Source organism: Lithobates pipiens, unplaced genomic scaffold (assembly GCF_037356315.1).
Source record: "Lithobates pipiens isolate NorthernLeopardFrog02 unplaced genomic scaffold, aLitPip1_a1.2 Scaffold_16, whole genome shotgun sequence".
Taxonomy (NCBI): Eukaryota; Metazoa; Chordata; class Amphibia; order Anura; family Ranidae; genus Lithobates; species Lithobates pipiens.
This window is the reverse complement of record NW_027507748.1, coordinates 39,363,598-39,387,971: the sequence shown is the minus strand read 5'-3', so window position 1 is coordinate 39,387,971 and position 24,374 is coordinate 39,363,598. Positions and strand designations below refer to the sequence as shown.

Genomic DNA, 24,374 nt, shown 5'->3' with positions numbered 1-24,374 from the left:
TTCAGTATGTCACAGTACATGATGGCATTCATGGTTCCCTCAATGAACTGTAGCTCCCCAGTGCCGGCAGCACTCATGCAGCCCCAGACCATGACACTCCCACCACCATGCTTGACTGTAGGCAAGACACACTTGTCTTTGTACTCCTCCCCTGGTTGCCGCCACACACGCGTGATGCCGTCTGAACCAAATAAGTTTATCTTGGTCTCATCAGACCACAGGACATGGTTCCAGTAATCCATGTCCTTAGTTTGCTTGTCTTCAGCAAACTGTTTTGTGGGATTTCTTGTGCATCATCTTTAGAAGAGGCTTCCTTCTGGGATGACAGCCATGCAGACCAATTTGATTCCGTGTGCGGTGTATGGTCTGAGCATTGACAGGCTGACCCCCCACCCCTTCAACCTCTGCAGCAATGCTGACAGCACTTATACTTCTTTTTCCTGAAGACAACCTCTGGATATGACACTGAGCATATGCACTCAACTTCTTTGGTCGACCAGGACAAGGCCTGTTCTGAGTAGAACCCGTGCTGTTAAACCGCTGTATGGTCTTGGCCACCATGCTGCAGCTCAGTTTCCGAGCCTTGGCAATCTACTTATAAGCCTAGGCCATCTTTATGTAGAGCAACAATAATTTTTTTCAGCTCCTCAGAAAGTTCTTTGCCATGAGGTGCCATGTTGAACTTCCAGTGACCAGTATGAGAGAGTGAGAGCAATAACACCAAATTTGACACACCTGCTCCCCATTCACACCTGAGACCTTGTAACACTAATGAGTCACATGACACTGGGAGGGAAAATGGCTAATTGGGACCAATTTGAACATTTTCACTTAGGGGTGTACTCACTTTTGTTGCCAGCGGTTTAGACATTAATGGCTGTGTGTTGAGTTATTTTGAGGGGACAGAAAATGTACACTGTTATACAAGCTGTACACTCACTACTTTACATTGTAGCAAAGTGTCATTTCTTCAGTGTTTTCACATGAAAAGATATAATAAAATATTTTCAAAATGTGAGGGGTGTACTCACTTTTGTGAGATACTGTACATAGACACATATTCACTATGCCCTGTGGGTAGGCACTGCTGCGTCACACATTTCATAGAGCCTGCCTTCTGATCCATGGAGGTGCTGAGAGGAGGAGTTTCAGGAGGCAGTACAGAAATCCCTGCTTGCAGACGGCAAGGAACCATGGGATATGTAGTGCTTAGGAATTGAGGAGAAGCAGCAAAGCATGCAGGGAATCCAGCAAGTTTTGATAAGAGACAGTCAGCGGACAGGCAGAACTCACACCACGAAAGGAGATATTTCAGGTAAGCTTATATTGAATTCTCAAATATAACTATTGTGTGTATTGTTATTACAGTGCTGATGTTATAAAATGAAAGTAACCATAGAACTAATTTTAAAGTTCCTACATTTTCACATTGATGCCTGTCCTTCCACCTATTATACACCAATTTATCCCTCAAAGACCTGCTACTCCTACGGATGCCAACTCTAAATCTGTAGCACCCCCTCCCCCCCCCGCTCGCTGTCTACTGGTTCGGCACTTACCCCATCTAGGTGGCAGGCATCAGTGTCACCAACCAGATTTACGGGCAGCCTGTAAATTTCAGCCCATTTTCAGGCTGCCCATAAATGCCCGTAAATGCGAGCCGACATTTACACTGTACATGCACCATTCTGAAGCCCACCGGGCTTGAACACACTCGTCCTTTTGCAGCATGCGCAGTGAGTAAGTGACATAATGGCGCAGTCTGGCGCAATTTTTGAATGGACGGCGTGTCTCAGCTCTGCATCAGTGGAGCCTGCCGCTGCGCCGCACTATGGCTGGACTCTGGAGGAGCTTGTTCGGAGTCAGAGATTCCCAACACCACCACAGCACTGTGCCCCTGCCTGCAACATCCATCCTTGGCTGCTGGAGTTGACTCTGGAGACTCCCACCACTGGACCCCTGGACCGCATTCATAAATCCATTGCTTGGCTGCCTGCCATCTATTGTGATGGCCACAGGCAGTAGTTATCAGGCAAGAATGGCAGTGGCGAGATGTTCATAATCTGTCTTGATATCTCCTGTACCATGTCCACATCCTCTGACCACCTCTGTACCATGTCTGCATCCACTGACCATCTCTGTACCATGTCTACATCCTCTGACCACCTCCTCTGTACCATGTCCACATCCTCTGACCCCCTCTGTACCATGTCCGCTTCCTCTCACCACTTTCTTTGTACCATGTCCACATCCACTGACCACCTCCCCTGTACCATGTTTACATCCTCTGACCACCTCTGTACCATGTCCACATACTCTGACCACCACCGTATAATGTCTGCGGCCTCTAAACATCTCCTGTATCATGCCTGCAATCTCTGACCATCTCTGTACCATGTCTACAGCCTCTAACCAGTTCTTGTATCATGTCCCCAATCATGTCCCTTGAGCTGCCTGACTGAGCCCTGCATGGTGCACCTGAGAGGTCAGTGACAGCGCCATGAGGCCAGTCTGAGGGGGGGAGGGGGTCATTGATTTAGAGGGGGAGTTAATACAATAATGTAAAGGGGCACTGATCTAAAGGTTTCCCCTTGTATCAGTAACCCCAGCCCCCCTTACGTTAGTGTATTCACTCTGCGGAAGGACTCTGGTCACCAGAGTGCTCCCCAAATCAGAGTTCCAGGTGTTCCTCTTTACAGCACAGTCTACAGGATTCCCCCTTACAGTGCAAGGGGGAATTCTGCAAACCCTTATGTAAAGGGGAACTCTGATGTAAGCAGCATGCATTGTTGCAGCTGGCATCTGGGCAACGAGCATCAGGGCAGCGGCTCCTGTGTCCTCTCCTCCTTGCTTCCACCATGCATTTCCCCCCTCCTCCTAGGCATCCAGTAGGATCATATGTCCTTTCAGCCAATCTGACCCACTTCCCGATTAGCCAGGAGGAGGATCAGTGTTACAATAGCGAATATTCATTCGCTATTTTAACACACCTGGGTGGGCTGTGAGCACACTCTCTGTGCCCCAAGTCCACCCTATTTTGAAGCAAATTAGAGCCTCTGGCTCTAATCAGTGCTTCAAAAAAAAACACACATAGAAATTCATGCACCCAGCGTACAGCAAGGTGCCGGAGGCATGGATGGGGGGGGTTTGGTGCCCGTGTGGCCTCAATGGACGGGCTGCCCCTGGTCTGCAGTTTGTAAATTCAAATTTATATTATTATATTACAGGTATTTATATAGCACCATCAATGTATGCAGTGCTTTACATATATAAATACATTGGCATTAGGCCCTACACTCAAGGAGCTTACAATCTAAGGTCCCTATCTCACATTCATGTGTAGCGGGGATATAATGGTGTATTAATGCAATGAATGTGAAGTACAATGTAAATCTATGGACAATGTATTCACTAGTATTGGATGCCATCTAGTGACCAAAAACTGGAACTGGACCTTAGCTATTTTTCTTTTCTATGGTGTTGAAAGATAACAGGAAGTGACTGTGTTTACTTTGGTCATTTTGACCTTATCTACCCAGGAGTCCGTGTGACCTACCCATGAACACTTTGATATGCAGTGCATGCTGGGTAGGGTATAAAAGGGACTGCAGCCGCCATATTTGGTCTCTTGGAACCACATTGCCTGCCTATGTGGAACTGTGTGTAAGGTTCTTGGACGCATCTGTAGATAGTCACCGCGGAGTGCAAATTGGACTGTTTGCTGGGTGAATGGACATAGCCAAGAGCTGGTGATCAGACCGACAGGGATCAGAGACGCTTGTTGGAGCAGCGGAGAGCCGGATCCAGTCGGTGGAGTGACATGGAGCATCTGGCCTAGTCAGCGGAAGCACGCTGCAGCTGTAGGACTCAAGCCATCACTCAGAACTCTGATCCGATTGGTGAGCGGGTTTCAGCCCACCGTTTAATCTATTACACGTACTTAGACTTACTAATAGGCCTTGCTGGAACCTGTTGTTCCACAGAAGTGCAACTGAGCAACTGACACTTAGTAGGCCCAAGGCCTGTTACACTTTGGTATCTAAGTGTGATTACAAGTTTCTGGAGTTACACCTGGAGTGTTCTAAGTTAACTTTCTCTACTTACCCCTTTGGATTACAATTATTTGAGAAACTATTTAAGCTAGCGAATAAAGAAGATAAAGGAGGAAATACATTAAGTGAGGCCTCACGTTAGACTTTAAATAAGGGGAGCTCCCAGGTCTAGATAGTAACATACCTGCATGCTGTTATTGTATTTGACTGTTGATTTATCCTGTGTTGACGTTCTACGTTGGAACGACAGTGCAAACTCTGTAACCACCTATTTGCTATATTTTCAGTAAAAGTATTCCTGTTTAAGAGTACAAGTGTGTGGTTTATTGTCTTTCCCCACCAGTTGGTGCCAGAGGATCCCGAGGGATAGACACAGGTACATTATATTGTTTACACTGTATTGTATTATTATTGCACCACAGCTGTGCCAAGGGGACAGAGTCATTCAGAAGGGGGGTTTCTCAGTAGAGTGCAGGCCCAATTCAAATCAGCAGCTCCTTCAGGGGTCAGTGCTACACATACATACACATACTAGGGCCAATTTTTCTACCAGCAAGTCTTTGGAGTGTGGGAGGAAATCCACACAGGTACAGGAAGAACATGTAAACTCATGTATTGCCATGGTTTGGCTTAAAAACCGATAAGTGCTAACTACTGAGCCACTGTGCTGCAATAATTCTGAGAATTTCTTTGTGTTGTTTGCTATACGGCCTATAAATTCACCTTTCTTGCCAGTTTCATGTTGTTGTCCAATAACGCAAAGTGGAGTTTGTTCTTTAAACAACAGTGCAGCCTTTATATTCCAATAAAACACACCAATGTCAAGTATTACAGAGCTGCCCATTTAGTCGGTGAGTTGAATACCTTTTTACAGGATTTTAACTGAAATCGGATATTGAAAATAAACATGTTGGTGTATTTTGGTCTGCCTGTCTGTCTAGTTGAAGGAGAGATGAAGATTTCTACTGAAAACTGAAGAATCAACACAAGGAACTCATCATATTAGCTGTAAGTTTTGTCTGCTGTGCTGATTTTTCTGTTTTTCGTTTTTAGTTTAGTTTAACCTAAACTAAACAGCTTTACCTCCCCACCTAATGTATGATATTTTTATTATGTATTTATTTTATAATGTAATTATCTTAATTTCTTTTTTCGTTGGTATGTTTATTATTGTTATATAACATTGCCAATAGGACCTCTAACAATCATGAATGGAACTTTATATCGGGATTTCATTCACAATATAAGGAAGTGGAGGCTATATTTACGACACATTGGCACATCCTCTTGATGGACAAAACACTACAATCAGTTTTACCTGGAAAACCTGGGTTTATATATAGAAGAGCTCCCAATTATGCGGACAAAGTAGTCAAAAAAGTTCTAGATCCCCCTACCCATCCCCCCACCTTTTGGGTAAAAGATGGGTTTTTTGCCTGTAGACGATGCAGGGCGTGTAAAGAAGTTAATACACCAATTAGAGCCATGGATAGGTTTATAGCAACTGCGAATAATAAAGAATTTGTAATCAAAAGCTTTATTACCTGTAACACATCGTATGTGGTGTACGCTATGCAATGCCCTTGTGGGTTGATATATATAGGCCGCACTAAAAGACTTTTAAGGATTAGAATAGCAGAACATGTTGCTAACATCAAATTAGGTTTTAAGGATCACAATGTGTCCCTACATTTTAAAATTTACCACAATCAGGACCCGTCCGGACTGAAATTTTGGGGTATAGATCATATGAAACCCTCCTGGAGAGGGTCTAATTTAGTACGGGAATTATCTAAACGTGAAACCGAGTGGATATATCGAGTAGACACATTAGCACCAAAAGGGTTAAATGTAGACTTAGACATTAATTGCTTTATTAGTGATTATTAATTTTCCAGCATGTTGGCCCTGTTTATAAAATAATATGCATTTTATAAGTTTAGCGCATGGACATGACATATGGCCACAGACAAATGGTGATATATGATGCCAGGTTTATAGCAACATGAAACTCCCACGGTGATCTGTATAGAGTTACACCAAAACTATTTTTAATTAGAAGGGCAACCCACATATACATCTACATATATATATATATTTTTTTTTAGGAGAGATTTATATTCCTTTTTTTTCCCATGAATTCTCTTTGGAGTCGATATTTATGATATGTCTAGTGTTAGATTTTGGTGTTAATTTGAGAGCTGCAGGGTATATGGTGCTGTTTGGGGACACATATCTGTTGGTCTGTCTTGTAATTATATGTACACTCTGCCATAATAAGTAGGGTATTTGATGCATTTTATGCATGCTCTCTATTGATACTTGGTATAGTTAGCTGCCTCTATGAATGGGTACATATATAATGATTTATTATGTAGTGATACACTATTTCGTCTTTTTAGCCATTTTCCTGTATATTTTATATATATATTTATTTATTTTATTTCTTTTTTTCATTATTTGTATTAGTGAGTTTTAATGATATGTTTATTGTTTACTATATTTGGCTAATATGCTGTTCCGGGTGTAAGAGCCTTGTCATTATGACTGGTTTCTAGCTACCTGGTCGGTAACCGAGTATGTCCACTTGTTTATTTCTTCCCCTGATAGTTGACAATGTTGACGATGGCCGGTTACCATGACTATGTGCTGCGTCATGTGGGCCGGACATTGTGCGACTGTACGATTGGTCAACGCGGGCGGGGACTGTGGAATATAAGTTGGCTGCTGGCGTCGTGTAGCCACGCCCTCTGTTGAAGTCGGAAGTGACGAAACGCATCAGGACGTGGCCTACACGATGCTCCCGGAAGTGAGGTGTGCGTTCCACCGCTAACCAAGGACCAGGAAGTCACTCACAGTGCACACAGCTGAACACAGGTGGAGGACTCTGAAACCTGGAAACCGGTGAAACACACATACTCTTATTGCTTGTGATGTTTTTTACAATGTACGCGGATATCTAAATGGGGATTTTATCTGTTTTGAGCAAATTCTTATTTTAAAAAATAAAACGGTATTATGCTATGTATATACTCTGTTTTATTTTATGACATGCTTGGAGGATTGCTGTAAACGGGACCCCTAAGGAAAGACATATGAGTCTATGGTATATCTAAAAGAGTATCTATTCCTTAAGGCTGGTTTTTTCAACGCTGTCTGGTGAGTTTTACCCCCTGTGGGGGATGCATCGCACGTGGTGAAGCACTCCCAAATATTTTGGTGGAAGAAATGTCAGCAGCACTTTTGGTCACCTTGCAACGTTGAATAGAACACTACAATCACCCTATCTGCACATTAAGGACTTTCCTTTTTATTAGAGCTCATACACAATTATTTGTGAAAACTTTGAGAACTCTATGTTGAGCGCTGTTTTAATACGGATATTCTCATATGGGTATTGATGAATTGTTTTGTATTACTGGTTTATATATATATATATATATATATATATATATATATATATATATATATATATATATATATATATATATACTTTTTACACTTTTTTTTCCCCATAAGTTTTATTATTTAGTGGATATTTTTTAGTAAGCAAATAAAAGAAGAAAAGTTCACAACTCTCCAGCAGGAGTGTTTCACTAGCAAGCAGTCAACAAAAAATTGCAAAGAAAATTCCGAGCCATCTAGCTATGCTACAGCAGCACCTGTGCTGTGGGCAGGGGTGTTGCTAGGTCTACAAAAGATCTGGGGCTAGAGCCCATAGCAGCTTAGTAAAGAAAGTCCTAAGCTTGGGCGGGCATACACATGTATATACAGTAATATACGCTTGTGTGTGTATATATACTCCTAGAGAGCCTCCCACTTACATCAGGGTCCCCAGAGAGCCTCCCTTTTGCATCTGGGTCCACAGAGAGTCCCCCCCACTTACATCAGGGCCCCCAAAGAGCCTCCCTCTTGCATCAGAGTCCACAGAGAGCCCTACCCACTTACATCAGGGTCTCCAGAGAGCCCCCCCCCCCACTTACATCAGGGTACCCAGAGAGCCTCCCCTCTTTGGGGACCCCTGCAGAGACTGGGGGCTATGGGTCCCAGATTCGGGGCTATAGCCCCAAAAGCCACCCCCTAGCAACGCCACTGGCTGTGGGTACTAGCTTTCTGGGTTCTCTGTGATTACTCGGCTACAGTTACACAGCCTTCCCTCCCCTGGGCCTCTCATCCATAAGGGGCGCAGTATCGCCGCCTCCCCCCGTCCATGCATCTGGCCCCTAATCTACAAGCAGAGAGCGCCGGACACATGGATTTTAATCACTTCAGCCCCTGAAGGATTTACCCCCTTCCTGACCAGAGCACTTTAACTGACAATTGCGCGGTCGTGCGGTGTGTTTCCCGAACAAAATTGACGTCCTTTTTTTTCTCACAAATAGAGCTTTCTTTTGGTGGTATTTAATCACCTCTGCGGTTTTTATTTTTTGCGCTATAAACAAAAAAAGAGCAACAATTTTGAAAAAAAAATAATTTGTTTTACTTTTTGCTATAATAAATATCCCCCAAAAATATATTAAAAAAACGTTTTTTCCTCAGATTAGGCCGATATTTATTCTTCTACATATTTTTGGTAAAAAAAAAAAAAAATCGCAATAAGCGTTTATTGATCGGTTTGCACAAAAGTTATAGTGTCTACAAAACAGGGGATAGTTTTATGGCATTTTTATTAATAATTTTTTTTTTTTACTAGTAATGGAGGCGATTAGTGATTTTTATCATGACTGTGACATTATGGCGGACACATTGGACAATTTTGACACATTTTTGGGACCATTGTCATTAATACAGCGATCAGTGCTAAAAAAATTGCATTGATTACTGTAAAAATGTCACTGGCAGTGAAGGGGTTAACCACTAGTGGGCGGGGAAGGGTTATGTGTGTCCTAGGGGAGTGATTCTAACTGTTTGGGGGATGGACTGTGTGTGACACCACACTGATCGCTGCTCCCGATGACAGGGAGCAGACGATCAGTGTCCTTTCATTAGGCAGAACGGGGCGATGCTGTTTACATTTGCATCTCCCCGTTCTTGAGCTACGTGGCACGATTGCGGCGTTTAAGTCCGCGGATCCCACGGTCACGGAGCTCGCGGCAGGAGCGTGCGCGCGCTGCTGGCGGGAAATTCAAAGTAACATACGGGTATGTTACTTTGCCCAGCCGTGCCATTCTGCCGACGTATATATGCCGGCAGCGGTCGGCAAGTGGTTAATGTTTTTTTTTTGGTTTAGAGGCCTGAGGCTCTAACTGGCTTCAAAAAAGGGTGGGCTCGGGGTGCAGATTCTCCTCCCGACCAATCAGGAAGCAGAACTGTTAAGAACTGATTGGCTGAGAGGAGAAGCAACCGTATTGGCCGCCGAGGAGGAAGCTGCCACCAAGGAGGAGACTCAGGGGAAGCCAGCGTGAAGCTGCTGAGGAGGAGGAGGAGACGCAGGAAGGACCTGATGCTGCCCGGGACCTAGATGGGGTAAGTGCGGGGCTGGAGGGTGGATAGAAGAGCGAGCGTTGGGGGAGTGGGTGATTTGACCGATTGACCGAATGGGAGGCATGTAGTTTGTTTGCCGCCCCCCTCCAAAAAAATAAAAATTCCAGTCCTGTGGCAATGAATTCACCAACATTGGGTGTAGTCTTTGGCAGGAACTCAAGTCCCTCCTGGCTGGGGTTGCCACCTCATCCCTTTAAACCCGAACACATATGAATTACACAGGTTCTGAGGCTAATTTAATGCAGATAAGGTACCAAGTGAGTTTAATTACCACCTTAATCACCCACAGAACCCGTGTAATATGTGTTTGAGTTTAAAGGGATGAGGTGGCAACTCTACTCCTGTCTGGAACACTCATCTCTCTGCTAACAAAGCTCTGTCCCAAAATGGGAGTTCTGAACTATGCTCAGGCTTGTCTTAGCCCTTGTACACACGGTCGGAGATTCCGACAACCAAATCCGACGGATCTTGTCCGAAACTGTTGCATACACACGGTCGGACAAAGTTGTCAGAAAATCCGATCTTTCAGAACACGATGACATAATTTTGTTACGATGGGACTACGTTCAGGCTAGTAGCCAATAGCTTTGATGTAGGAACTTGATCTGAGCATGCGTGGCACTTTGTGCGATCGGAATTCTCTACACATGATCGGAGTATGTCCGATCGGAGCATTTTGTCGGAAAATATTCTCCGGCAAGTTGGAAAATTTGGTCCGACGGATATTCCGACGGAAACAGTCCGATGCAGACCACACACAGTCGGAATATCCGACAAAACGCTCCGATCGGACACATTCCGTCGGAATCTCCGATCGTGTGTACAAGGGCTTATAATGAGCACGCCACACCTCTGTACTCACACCACCAGTAGGTCTCTAATAAGACTTGGACACAGGATTCGAGATTTCTTCCCACCTAAGGCTAGGTTCACATCTATGAAGGTTGCGGGGGGGGTGTTTTTTTTTTTTGTGATGCGTTTTTGATGCATTTTGAGTTGTGAGGGCGTTGGCTAATAGGAATGTATGACAATTCTGTTCATGGAGTACAACTTTGAAGCAACTTTATACGCACTGGTACTCAAGTAGCATCAAAGTTGCATGAAAGTAGTGCAGAAACCTTTGTGCCCAAAGTCGCATGTTAGAGTTAATGGCTAAGGTTTGAGTTAGAGTTTAATCGTGAGGGTAATCATTAGGGCTACTGGTAATTGTTAGGGATAGCATTCTAACCCTAACGATTACTGCTAACCCTAACCCTTAACTCTAACCCTACCCCCTTAACGCAAAACCTTAACTCTAACCCTAACATTTAACCCTAAAGCCGCGTACACACGGGCGGACTGTATGGCCAACTTAGTCCGTCAGACAATCCGACGGACAGTCCGTCCTACTTTCGAATGAACGGACTTGACCACACACGATGAACAAACAGTCCGTCGAAAGCTTGCGTGATGACGTGTACAGCACGTACGACGGGACTAGAAATAGGACGTCCAATACACAGCAATGCAAACTTTCGCAGTGTAAATCCTTTCTGAGCATGCGCCATACTTAGTCCGTCGAACTAGCCTACTCACGAGCGGACTGTCCGCTGAAACCAAAGTTGGACGGACAATATTACAGAAATATCGAAATACTTAGTCCGCCAGACTGTCCGCTGAAAAAGTCCGCTGAAGCCCACACACGAGCGGACTGTCCGCTGAAATGTGTTTCGACGGACTAAGTTGGACAGACAGTCCGCCCGTGTGTACGCGGCTTAACCCTAGCCTCTAACCCTAGCCCTTAACCCTAAACCCTATCCCTAGTATAGAGTTGCCACCTCATCCCTTTAAACCCGAACACCTTTCAATTACACAGGTTCTGAGGCTAATTAAATGCAGATAAGGCACCAAGTGAGTTTAATTACCACCTTAATCAGCCACAGAACCCATGTAATTAATATGTGTTTGGGTTTAAAGGGATGAGGTGGCAACCCTACCCTAGTATTTAACCCTAACCCTAACATGCGAATGGTTTCTGAGCTACTTTGATGCGACTTTGATACCATTTAAGTGCCAGAGAGTGTAAAGTCGCATCAACGTCACTCGATGAACCGAACTGTCTTAGTTTCCTATCAGCAAAAAATAAATAAAAAATGCATCAAAAACACAACACTTGCATTTTTGGTGCGGGTCCATTAACCACTTCAACCCCAGAAGATTTGGCTGCTCAATGGCCAGGCCATTTTTTGCGATTTGACATTGTGTCGCTGACAATTGCGCAGTCGTGCGACTTTGTACCCAAACAAAATTGATGTCCTTTTTTCTCCACAAATAGAGCTTTATTTTGGTGATATTTGATCACCTCTACATTTTTTTTTGCGATATAAACAAAAGAAGAGCGACAATTTTGAAAAAAAAAAAAACATAATATCTTTTCGTTTTTGCTATAATAAATATCCCACATTTTTATTTTACAATTTTTTTTTTCTCAGTTTAGTATTTATGTATTCTTCTACATATTTTTGGTAACAAAAAAAACGCAATAAGTGTATATTGATTGGTTTGCGCAAAAGTTATAGCATCTACAAAATGGGGGGATAGATTTGTGGCATTTTTATTATTTATTTTTTTACTAGTAATGGCGGCGATCTGCGATTGTTATAAGGACTGCGATATTGCAGCGGACAAATTGGACACTTTTGACACATTTTTGGGACCATTGACAATTATACCGCGATCAGTGCTATAAAAATGCACTGATTACTGTGGAAATTTAACTGACAGGAAAGGGGTTAACACTAGGGGGCGATAAATAGGTTAACTGTGTTCCCTAGTGTGTGTTCTAACTGTAAGGTGAGGGGACTGTCTAGGAGGAGAGAGAGAGATCGGTATTCATATTTAGTATGAACACACGATCTGTCTCTTCTACCCTGAACGAAGTGAGATTTGTGTGTTTGCACACACAGATCCCCGTTCTCGCTCTGTCACGAGCGATCGCGGGTGCCCGAAGCTTTAGCTCCGGAGACACGTTGTGGGCGCGTGCACCCCTAGTGGCCAAAAGGCGAGGCAACGTAATGTAACGTCAATTTGCCAAGCCAACCTGCCGCAGTAAAACTGTGGCGGCTGGTCCGGAAGTGGTTAAAGTCTATTACACGCAAAATGCTACCTACTGCGGGAAAAAAAAGCCCCTGACCCTTTCCAAAAATTGTATCGGGACAAAATACACAGATATTGAACTAGATCCACAGGTTGCCATGTTCTATGGACTGTAGTTTGTTTCTGCAAAATGTAAAATGCACTAAAAAACGCATAGGGGTGAACCTAGGGTAAATCTCTTTGAAGTCCCCAAACTCCAGACCCTGATCTGGGATTACTAAACCCAGAGAAAACTGAGTACCCATTTCAATCCACTCTGAAATAACACTCTGGAGCTTTGCATTCTGCTTTATGAACTGTACACACAATAGGATTTTCCAACAACAAAATCCATGGGATTTTTTCTGACGGATGTTGGCTTAAACTTGTCTTGCATACACGCGGTCACACAAAGTTGGTCGGAAATGCCGAACGTCAAGAACACGGTGACCTACAACACGTACAACGAGCCGAGAAAAATTAAGTTCAATAGCCAGTGCGGCTCTTCTGCTTGATTCCGAGCATGCGTGGAACTTTGTGCGTCGGAATTGTGTATACACTCTCGAAATTTCCGACAACGGATTTTGTTGTCAGAAAATTTGAGAACCTCATAAAACCAATAGAATTCCTATAAAACTTTCTAAACTGATAGGGTTAAAAATAGGTAAAAGAATTTAAACCAACAAAAAAACTATATAGAGCATAAGGCTTTGGGCAAACATAAATATCCACACATATTCCTGCTGATCGAGACCCATCCCATAAGCGCGGCTTTGTTTGCATAACTATTCCAGATCTCAAATTTTGTGTGACGGAAATTCCAATGGAAAATGTATGATGGAGCCTAAGACAAGGTCTTATCACACATTTTCCATCGGAAAATCCTATTGTGTGTACAGGGCATTAAAGTGGTTCTAAAGCATTCCTTGCATTAACCCCCCTGACGGTCTTCCCGAGTCTGGCTCGGGGTGGAATTTTTGTACCATTAGCGGTAACCCCGAGCCAGACTCGGGGCTGCATCGCTGGATCCAGGAGGAGGTTTACTTACCTTCTCCCTCGGATCCAGCGTTGTCTCCCCGCTGTACGAGCGAGCCGTGTCTCGCTCGATCTATCACGGAGCCGATCTCTGTTCCCTGCGAGCGTTGCGACGCACGGGGACGGAGATCGGCGCCAAATTCAAAAAGTGAAACACACAGTATACATACAGTATAATGTAATCTTACAGATTACATTGCTGTATGTAAATATTTCACATCCCCTTTGTCCCTAGTGTTCTGTCCAGTGTCCTGCATGCAGTTTTATAATATAAAAACTGTTCTTTATGCCTGGAAACTGGAGATTGTCCATAGCAACCAAAACTGTCCATTTACATCAAAAATTATTTTAGACCAGCTAGAAAACAGCGATAATAAATTAGAATCACTCGCAGAATTGAGCGATAGCGATTTGTGGGGAGATCCGTCATCAAATACTGAAAAGTAATGACAGTGACAATTCTGCAACTGAGCAAATTTCTGTGTTTTTGATTTGATTACATTATTGAATAATTTTTTATTGTTGTTATATTATTATTTGGTACAATTATTTATAATTATTTATTATATTATAATTTTTGATTTCATTTTTCAAACTTTATTATACCCGGGATGTCTGCTAGACTCTGGTTTGGACAGATTTAAGAGAGTTATTCCTAATGCCCCGTACACACGAGCGGACTTTTCGACATCCAAACTCCGACGGACTGAGTCCGTCAGACTATCCAATCGTGTGTGGGCTGCAACGGACTTTAGCTTCGCTAAAGTCTGACGGACTTTAGAAATGAAGCATGCTTCAAATTTTCCCGACGGAACTCCGCCGGACCCAGTCCCCTTCGAAAAATTTGCTCGTGTGTGTGCTACTCCGACGGACTAAAACCGACGCTAGGGCAGCTATTGGCTACTGTCTATGAACTTCCTACGTCGAATCCAGTCGAACGTCATCACGTTCGACTCCGTCGGAGTTTGGTGTGATGGTGTGTGGTCAAGTCCGTTCGGTCGAAAAGTCCGCCAGAACTCTGTCGGAACTCCGTCGGAACTCCAGCGGAACTCCTTTGGAGGTCTGTCAGACTTAATCCCTCTCGTGTGTACGGGGCATAAGAATTACAGGACTACAATATAAAACGCCAAATTTTCATGCAAAATAATTGTACTGCTTTTAGCACCTAAAATCCGAAATAATCGTACCGCTAGGGAGGTTAAGGTAATGTTTAGACATCAGTATTGGCCCCTAATCCTTTCTGATACTTTCCTGAACCCTCAATTCATCCAGCGCTGCGCATGTCTGCAGCTCTTCTCTCCCCTCATTTCCGTGTCTCACTGGCTTTGCTGGGGCACCGGGAGCTATTGGCTATTGGTGACGAGGGGGCGGGGGGCGGGACACAGACAGCGGGGCTCAGAAGAAAGCACGCAAAAGTGCCCCCTTGATTTATAATCACTTTCATTTGAATCATGTGTGCATTTTTCATATGACAGGGCCTAGCACTGTTTTATATATACAGTATATATAATATTGTGAATGTCTGAATATTGAGGCAATTCTTGGCCTGCGCTACCACCAGGTGAATGACTTATTCAGACGAAGACGGAAACATCAACAATGTGTAGGCGAAGGCACAAATGCAGAGTAACTGAAGATCAAGACATTCTGCGTCTCCACACTGGCTGCACATTGTTTATATTTAAATCTTCCCCTGGTCTCCTTCTCCTGAAATAATTAGGAAGCAGCAGCAGTGTATATGGCCAAATCCATTTATTCTGCACCCTTATAAACTTTCACGCAAATGTGTACATGTTACATAGTATATACAGTAGTAGGTGAGGTTGAAAAAAGACATAAGTCCATCAAGTCCAACCTATGTGTGATTATATGTATTACAAGTATTATAAGTATTACATTGTATATCCCTGTATGTTGTGGTCATTCAGGTGCTTATCTAATAGTTTCTTGAAACTATCGATGCCCCCCGCTGAGACCACCGCCTGTGGAAGGGAATTCCACATCTTTGCCCGCTCTTCCAGTAAAGAACCCTCTACGTAGTTTAAGGTTAAACCTCTTTTCTTCTAATTTTAGTGAGTGGCCACGAGTTTTGTTAAACTCCTTTCCGCAAAAAAGTTTTCTCCCTATTGTGGGGTCACCAGTACGGTATTTATAAATTGAAATCATATCCCCTCTCAAGCCTCTTTTCTCCAGAGAGAATAAGTTCAGTGCTCGCAACCTTTCCTCATAACTAGCGATGGCCTCGCGGTTTTGCCCGGCAGTCGGTTCGCGGCAAATTTTTCGTGTTTACGATTCGCCAAATCGGCAGACTATTGACGCTGTTCGCCCAGCGTACATATGCGTTTACAGTGTGAAAGAACTTTGACCCATGATGACACATCCATCATGGGGTACAGGACAGCCAATTAAGACATTTCAGCACATGGACAATTGGACATTCCCCCTACCTTATAAATAGACCTGATCTGGCGGCCATTTTACATTCTGTCTTATGTCAGTGTAGGGACAGGACGCTGTGTGGAGCAGGGAGATACTGTAGTGACACAAACCACTAGCTATTAGGTCCACAAAAGTCCCTTAAAGGACTGGTATAGGTGTAGTACAGTATATAGGGTTCAGTGCACTGCTGTGCTGGTGATTGCAGCTGTCTTTTGTCAGTTTGGGGTGTCATCTGAGATGATGTCAATACGACGAAACGCATTAGGGTGGAAGCATACAACAGCAGCATAGAGAGACTGACAGGAGGGAGGAAAGACGTGCAGCTAAAACTGTGAGCTATCTTATAGCAACAACTTGTAGCGGCTGATGCAAACATTCTTCCTAATCCTGACTATCGCAAAGAACTATGCATGTAGAATGAACCAATGTTTTTAAAGAATTGTGTGTTTGTGAGTGCAATACTTTTTATTTAAATAAATAGCTTTTTTTACGAGACGGAATTACGCTATGTGTGCTCTTTGCAATTGCTTTTTTCCGAGATCTTGAAACACCTGGTGCTTATGATGCGGATGAGATCCAGCCGATGAAGAGTGATTTCTGAAAGCTTGTGAAACCAGGCGGATCTGGTAAGAATACAATCAAGGGGGGTTGCTTCAGGCTTTTAATTACCCCCCAGGAATTTGGGAGCACTGTATCTTATGGTCGGAAGTCCAGTCACGCTAAGGAAGGGTTATACTGTATACTCCTCATGAACTGTGGCAGAAAACTTTGTTTCAGTTTTTCTTCTCATGAACTGTAGCAGAAAACTTTGTTTCAGTTTTACTTTCACTGGGACGGCTTTCAGTACTAAGTGAGAGTTGATGTATATTGTGGTATAAACTGGACACATGGACAATTATCACAAATAATTTTGCACATTAATGGTTTATTCATATATAATTGGAGTATACATATATGTTAACCGTAGAATAGGAGATTGCACCATAACAATATTTCTTTTCAATAGAGTAATACGCGCTGTTTTTTCTATGGGTGGATTGATTTATTCATCCACCTTGTAGAGTTTCTTTTGACGTTTGCGGTGGTTTTATATTTAAAGCCTTTTAATACAGCTGCTAAAATTCCACAGCCCCCAGTCAGAAAGCACGCTATTTAGTGCAAGCGCTTTTTTGTTCAGCTAACGGGTGGGGGTTATCTAGAACAAAGGTGATTATTGTATTCCACATACATACTGCACTTCTCTAGAGACTTTTGTCACAGGGTTATTTAAAAAATGACAGGCAGAGGAAGAGGCAGGCCCTTCCGCAGGGGTGGTAGGGGTAGGGCAGGAGCAACAGGCTTGAGCCAAAGTGGCAAATTGCAGAAGGTGCATGCGATTACAGTACGTCAAAGGACGCACCAGGCTTGGTTGAGTGGCTCACTCAGCCTTACTCTTCTGCACCCTCCTCATCTTCTCGATCTGCTCCCTCTTCTTCACTCTCTGCTGTGGGCACCCCCAAAGACGCTACCACCAATACCACAACCATATACCTTCCGCTTGAGTCACAGGAATTATTTTCCGATCCATATCAAGACATTTCCGATACGCAGCCACTCTTGGCATTGGATCAGGAAGAGGAGGTAGCAACAACCGCCACTCAGCAGTCTGACGACAGTACCCAGATCAGTCCAAGGAGGAGGTTGGTCCCCGCTGTTGCTGCCTACTCCGACATCTCTAATTATAGCGGTGGGGAAGGGGCAGGCCCGGACTGGGACAAAAAATAGGCCCAGGCATTTTAGATTGAGCAGCCAACCTTTCCAGGGAGCGGGGGGGGGGGGGTTCGGTAGACATTAGCGGGGGTGGCTGGTGTTGGTCCTCCACACTGTAATGTGCAGCGACACTGTGATATAAAGGGAACTGCACTAAAAAGGGGCACTGCAATGATTATAGTGCCCTTTTACGGGGCAGTCCCCTTTATATTATAGTGTCCCAGTCCTATTGTGGCCATGCCATTACTGTCTGTCTCCTATTGTGTCCATGGCCCAGTGACACTGACCTGCTCTCTGGCACTGTGGGTACAGGGTGGCTCCCTCTGGCGCTGCAGGTACAGGGTGGCTCTCTCTGGTGGTGCGGAGCAGCGTGGCTCTCTCTGGTGGTGCGATGCAGCGTCGCTCTCTCTGGTGGTGCGGTGCAGCGTCGCTCTCTCTGGTGGTGCGGTGCAGCGTCGCTCTCTCTGGTGGTGCGGTGCAGCGTCGCTCTCTCTGGTGGTGCGGTGCAGCGTCGCTCTCTCTGGTGGTGCAGTGCAGCGTCGCTCTCTTTGGTGGTGCGGTGCAGCGCCGCTCTCTCTGGTGGTGCGGTGCAGCGTCGCGCTCTCTCTGGTGGTGCGGTGCAGCGGCGCGCTCTCTCTGGTGGTGCGGTGCAGCGTCGCGCTCTCTCTGGTGGTGCGGCGTCGCCCTCTCTCTGGTGGTGCGGCGTCGCGCTCTCTCTGGTGGTGCAGCGTCACTCTCTCTGGTGGTGCAGCGTCACTCTCTCTGGTGGTGAGGTGCAGCGTCACTCTCTCTCTCTGGTGGTGCAGTGCAGCGTGGCTGGTTGTGCTGGGGCTATTAGTTCCCCCAGCACAGTCCTCTGTTTCATTTGCCATGTCTCCTGTAGTAGCTGCTACAAGCACTCCTCAGCTTGTTTCTGGGGTTTCTCTTTCACCCCAGCAGAGTGCATGCTGGGGACTGTAGTCTGCTCCCTGTTGAAACCAATGGTGCCATGTATCTCTGGGACTACATTTCCCATGATGCCCCTCTAGTTTCTTCTGATTGGCCCTCTGTGTTGGCCAATGGGGAGGGAAAACTACCAAAAAGGAACGCCTTCTCTTCCCCTGCTGCCGATGTGAGAAGGGGAGGGGGAGCGAGGGGGGGAATAGTGACAGCAGCAGCTTTCCCCACCGCGCGGACGCCCACAGCTGGAGGAGGAGAGCGGAACTGTCAGCGCGGCGCTGAGGCTGAGCTGTGTGTGAGAGAGACACACAGCACAGCCCATGCAGCCGCCAGTTCCGCAGGACACAGGCGCGGCCGTATGGCGGTAGGCGAGCGGCGGCCGTGGCCTTTGTCACCCACGATCAGGCCGCGGCCGCCGCTTACCTCCCGCCGTGCGGCCTGATCATCAACAGGCCACGGGCGGCCCCAGCCCACCGGGCAAATGCCCGGTCTGCCCTATGGCCAGTCCGGGCCTGGGAAGGGGACGTCGATGATGACGCGTCTAGTGATGTCACGTGGGTGCCCACAAGAGAGGAAGAGGAGGGGAGTTCAGAAGGAGATATGGACCAGCAGATAGGGAGGAGAAGCAGGAAGAACTTACATTGCACAGGAGGGATAAAGCAGACTGCTAATGTATCAGGAGCGAGGCATTAACCATGTACGGTCACATCTGGCGCTCCCAGGACGCCGTCACATGGCTCCGCAGTGTGGGCTTTTTTTAACATGTCCACTGATGACAATAGTGTTGCCATCTGCAATCTTTGCAGTCAACGCATAAGTCGCGGTAAGCCCAACACTCACCTAGGGACGACCGCCTTAAGAAAGGCACATGAGCTGCCATCACGAGCCCAGTGGGAGCAACGGAACACACAAAGCCACACTCCAGGCTCTCACCGTCCAGTCTTGTCTTCTACTTCTCCTTCTCCTCTCTACTCACAATTGTCCTCCACTCCATTCTCCATCATACAATCCTCACGTGGAAAAAGGCAGGCTTCCATGGGCCAAATGTTTGAGCGTAAAAAAAAATTATGATGCCGGATAACCCTCTTGCCCAACGGTTGACGGCTGGCTTGTCAGAACTGATAGGCCGCCAACTACTGCCATATAAACTGTTGGACTTGGAGGCCTTTCGAAAATTTGTGACCATTGGAACACCACAATGGAAGGTCCCAGGAAGGAAGTATTTCTCACAGAAGGGCATCTCAGAACTATATGGCCATGTTCAGCGGCAAGTGAATGTATCTCTGGCACACAGTGTCGGTGCCAAAATACATCTGACCACAGACACGTGGTCTAGCAAACATGGGCAGGGAAGGCATATCACTTTTACTGCCCACTGGGTGAACCTTCTGACGGCCGTCAAGCATGTAACCCGTGGCACCCGTGTAGATTTGGTTTTACCACCATGGATTGCATGCAGGCCTGGCTCTTCTTCTCCTCCTCCTACTCCATCCTCCTTCCTCTCCTCCTTGGCTGAATCCTCCTTTTCCGCTGCTAGTGTCTCTTCTGCTTCAACGCCCAAGCTCCCCAGAATCTATTCGACATGCCAGGTGAGACGTTGCCATGCTGTGCTGTGTCTGTTGTGCCTGGAAGCCAAGAGCCACACTGGCCCTGCACTCCTTTCAGCTTTGCGTTCACAGGCAGATCAGTGGCTAACACCGCTCAATTTGACAGTTAGTAAAGTGGTGTGTGACAATGGTGCCAATCTGCTTAGCGCATTGAAACAGGGCAAAATTACACACGTGCCATGCAGAGAGCTGGCAGACCACACCAGCACCGAGAGAGAGCACTGACACCAGCACCGAGATAGAGAGAGAGCACTGACACCAGCACCGAGATAGAGAGAGAGCACTGACACCAGCACCGAGATAGAGAGAGAGCACTGACACCAGCACCGAGATAGAGAGAGAGCACTGACACCACACCAGCACCGAGATAGAGAGCACTGATACCAGCAACTCGCTGCGGGACCCAAAAATATGACACCGCTCAACCTCTTCAAACAGAAGGGTATGGGCATATAGTACGGTGTGCTTTTTTTATACAAGAAAGTGAGCCAAAGGTAGAAAAAAGGTCAGTGTCTAGATTAAATAAATTTGTTTATAGAGTTATGCATATACATGGTCTACTGGTCACATGTGTTGAATTCCTCCGAGATCCATGCCTCATTCATTTTTATAAATGTGAGGTAGTCAACACTGTCGTGAGCTAGGCAAGTGCGCTTATAGGTCACGATCCCCCCTGCTGCGCTGAACATCCTTTCGGACAGGACACTGGACGAGGGGCAAACCAACAGTTCCATTGCAAATTGGGCAAGCTCTGGCCAGAGGTCAAGCCTGCCCACCCAGTAGTCCAGGGGCTCCTCACTTCTCAGAGCGTGCACATCAGCCATTAACCCGATGGAATCATAGACCTGTCGGTCTAGGCGTTCCCTGATGCTGGATCCGGATGACACCTGTCGATGGGCCGGCTGAAAGAATGACCTCATATCAGAAGTCACCAACACATCTTCAAACTGCCCTCTTCTTGCAGGCGCTGTTGGATTGGTACCCGCAACTCTTCCTCTGGGAATGGGAATTCCTCCTCTGCCAGCGCACACACAAGCAGAATGCAGCATTTCTCGAAGCAAGGCCTGGAAGAGCTCCATTCTGACAGCCCTCTGTGATAGTGGTAACATTTCCGCCATTTTGTGTTTGTACCAGGGGTCTAAGTAGGTTGCCACCCAGTACTGGTCCTTGACATTTATGCTTTTTATACGGGGGTCCCTGTTAAAACGCTGGAGCATGAAGGCCCCCATTTGCACTAAAATGGAAGCGGTGTGGTGGCCTGGCTCCTGCTCATCATCCAGGATAATGTCGTCCTCCTCGTTCTCCTCTCCCCATCCACGCACAACAGGGATCCCAGAAAGGTTTAAAGCATGCTCTTTTTGCTCCTCCTCATCCGCCCCGGCACCATCCTCCTCTGACTCCTCTTCAGACTCCTGTTGTTGACTTGTCTCAGATAGAATAGCCCCCCCCCCCCCCTGGGAATTCATCCAGCATTGCGACTTCCTCATCTTCCTGCTCCTGCTTCTGCTCCTCCACGGTTTGATCAATGACACGATGCAATGCACGCTCCATAAAAAAGGTGTAAGGTACGATGTCACTGATGGCGCCATGGCTGCGACTGACCAGTTTGGTGATCTCATCAAATGGCCGCAGAAGTCTGCATGCGTCGCGCATGAGCAGCCACTGGCGTGGTGAAAAAAAACAAGCTCCCAGAACCTGTTCTGCCGCAGAGTTTGTACAGGTAGTCGTTAACTGCACGTTTCTGCTGGAGCAGCCTATCAAGCATATAGAAGGTTGAGTTCTATTGCGTTGGGCAATCGCAAATAAGACGTCTGACCGGCAGATTGTGTCACCACTGAATGTCAGCAAGGTGAGCCATGGCCGTGTAAGATCTTCTGAAATGGGCCGAGATTTGCCTGCCACAAGATGTCCAGGACCCCAGGGTATTTGACAACGAATCGCTGCACGACCAAGTTTAAGACGTGTGCCATGCATGGCACGTGTGTAATTTTGCCCTGTTTCAATGTGCTAAGCAGATTGGCACCATTGTCACACACCACTTTACCAACTGTCAAACTGAGCAGTGTTAGCCACTGATCTGCCTGTGAACGCAAAGCTGAAAGGAGTGCAGGGCCAGTGTGGCTCTTGGTTTCCAGGCACAACAGACGCAGCACAGCATGGCAACGTCTCACCTGGCATGTCGAATAGGTTCTGGGGATCTTGGGTAGCGCAGTGGAAGAGACGCTAGCAGTGGAAAAGGAGGAGTCAGCCGAGGAGGAGAGGGAGGAGGATAGAGTAGGAGGAGGAGAAGAAGAGCCAGGCCTGCATGCAATCCGTGGTGGTAAAACCAAATCTACACGGGTGCCACGGTGTCAGGGAACTTACCGTATGTATGCCTGTCCCCATATAGCAGCAGTTCCTCTTCGTTCTAGGCGCCATGCGCGGTGTCCCCGTCAGAGGCGTACGAATTCCCGGGACGAACGGACGCACGCTAATCCGAACATGTGGACGTACACCAATCCGAACACGCGGAGGCACCCGCGCAAACTGAACGTATGTACGTATTCACGCACGGACGGCCACTTCCACCAATCCTGGCTCACTTCCCTCTATATAAACAGGATCCTGGCCTGACACCAGTGCTGGATCGTCTTCAGCTACTCCTGAGAGACCTGATCGTTGTTCCTATGACCTTGTTCCTGTGATCCTTGTTCCTGTGATCCTTGTTCCTGTGATCTTGTTCCTGTGACCTTGTTCCTGATACCCATTCCTTGAATACCCCTTGTTACGATCTTCTGGACTACCACTGACCTCGGCTTGGACTTTCGACTTTGGCTTGCTTCCTGATTCTGTACCTCATTTGCTAGCATGTTACCAGACCCTTGCTCGTCCTTGACTACGCACCTGCCTCTTGTTCCTGTACCGCATTGCCCGCCAGTTGCCGACCTTGCCTGTCATAGACACGCAGTGCTTCCTGCATACCTGCTGAACTTCGGCTGCCTACCTCCGTGACCAGTCGACACCTCTTCTTCCGTGAGGACCCAGTGTCTCCAGGTCTTCAACTTCCACCTGCAGGCACCTGCACCCTTTCGTTGCCTTCACGCTCCCTGTTCCCACCTCCACGGGCGTGGAGACCGGAACCGTGCGAGAGGCCACCCTCAACAGTCTGACTCCGCTGTAAGGTACATGACAGTACGATCCAGCCAGAAAAATGGAGTCAGACAGGGGGGCCTCACCTTTGGAAGCCTTGTGCCAACAGATCTCTGCCCTTACCCAGGCAGTTCAGGGCCTGCAAGATGGTTACCATCAACTTGAGCAGAGAGTGGAGTCATTAACGCCAAACACTGCTGCTTCCCAAGGAGCTACAGCATCCCGGTCCGCCAGTCCGGCAACTTCCGCATCTATACCTGCAGTAGTGGTGCCATCCCCTGAGCCTCGAGTTCCTACTCCAGATCGGTTTTCCGGAGATCGCAGCAAATTCCGTGCCTTTCGTAATGCATGCCAATTATACTTTCTGCTACAGCCTCGCACCTTCTCCTTGGAAAGCACAAAAGTGGGGTTCATCGTCTCCTTGCTTCAGGGGGAACCTCAGACCTGGGCCCACCGCCTATTGGAACAGGCCAGCCCTCTACTTGATACAATGGACTCTTTCCTGAACGAGATGGCTAAATTATATGACGATCCTCAGCGTGCCACAACTGCTGAGGCCAGTCTCCATGCTCTGCAACAGGGTCGCAGACCTGTAGAGGATTATGTGACGGACTTTAGACAGTGGAGTTCTGATACTCAATGGAACGACGCCGCCCTACGTTACCAATTCCGCATTGGACTTTCCGAGCCATTAAAAGACGAGTTGGCCCGTATCGGAGTTCCCAGTTCTTTAGAGGACCTCATACAGGTTTCAATCCAAATCGACCGCTGTCTCAGGGAACGGCGATCTGAGAGAATTGGCCAGATTCGTCCCACTTGGATGTTA

General features: G+C 46.5%; 1 protein-coding gene across 2 annotated transcripts in view; it reads left to right on the top strand.

The window, feature by feature from the left end:
• The first annotated feature begins 4,792 nt into the window (after positions 1 to 4,792).
• LOC143984228 (apovitellenin-1-like) overlaps positions 4,793 to 24,374 on the top strand; it is a 71,457-nt gene continuing 51,875 nt past the window's right edge. Inside the window, exons 1-3 of one of the 2 annotated variants that reach the window (XM_077484514.1) lie at positions 4,793 to 4,903; positions 4,994 to 5,060; positions 16,664 to 16,750. The gene's annotated coding sequence lies outside the window, so the exon portion shown is untranslated. The remainder of the gene's footprint in view (positions 4,904 to 4,993; positions 5,061 to 16,663; positions 16,751 to 24,374) is intronic. The other variant, XM_077484513.1, reaches the window with a different exon arrangement.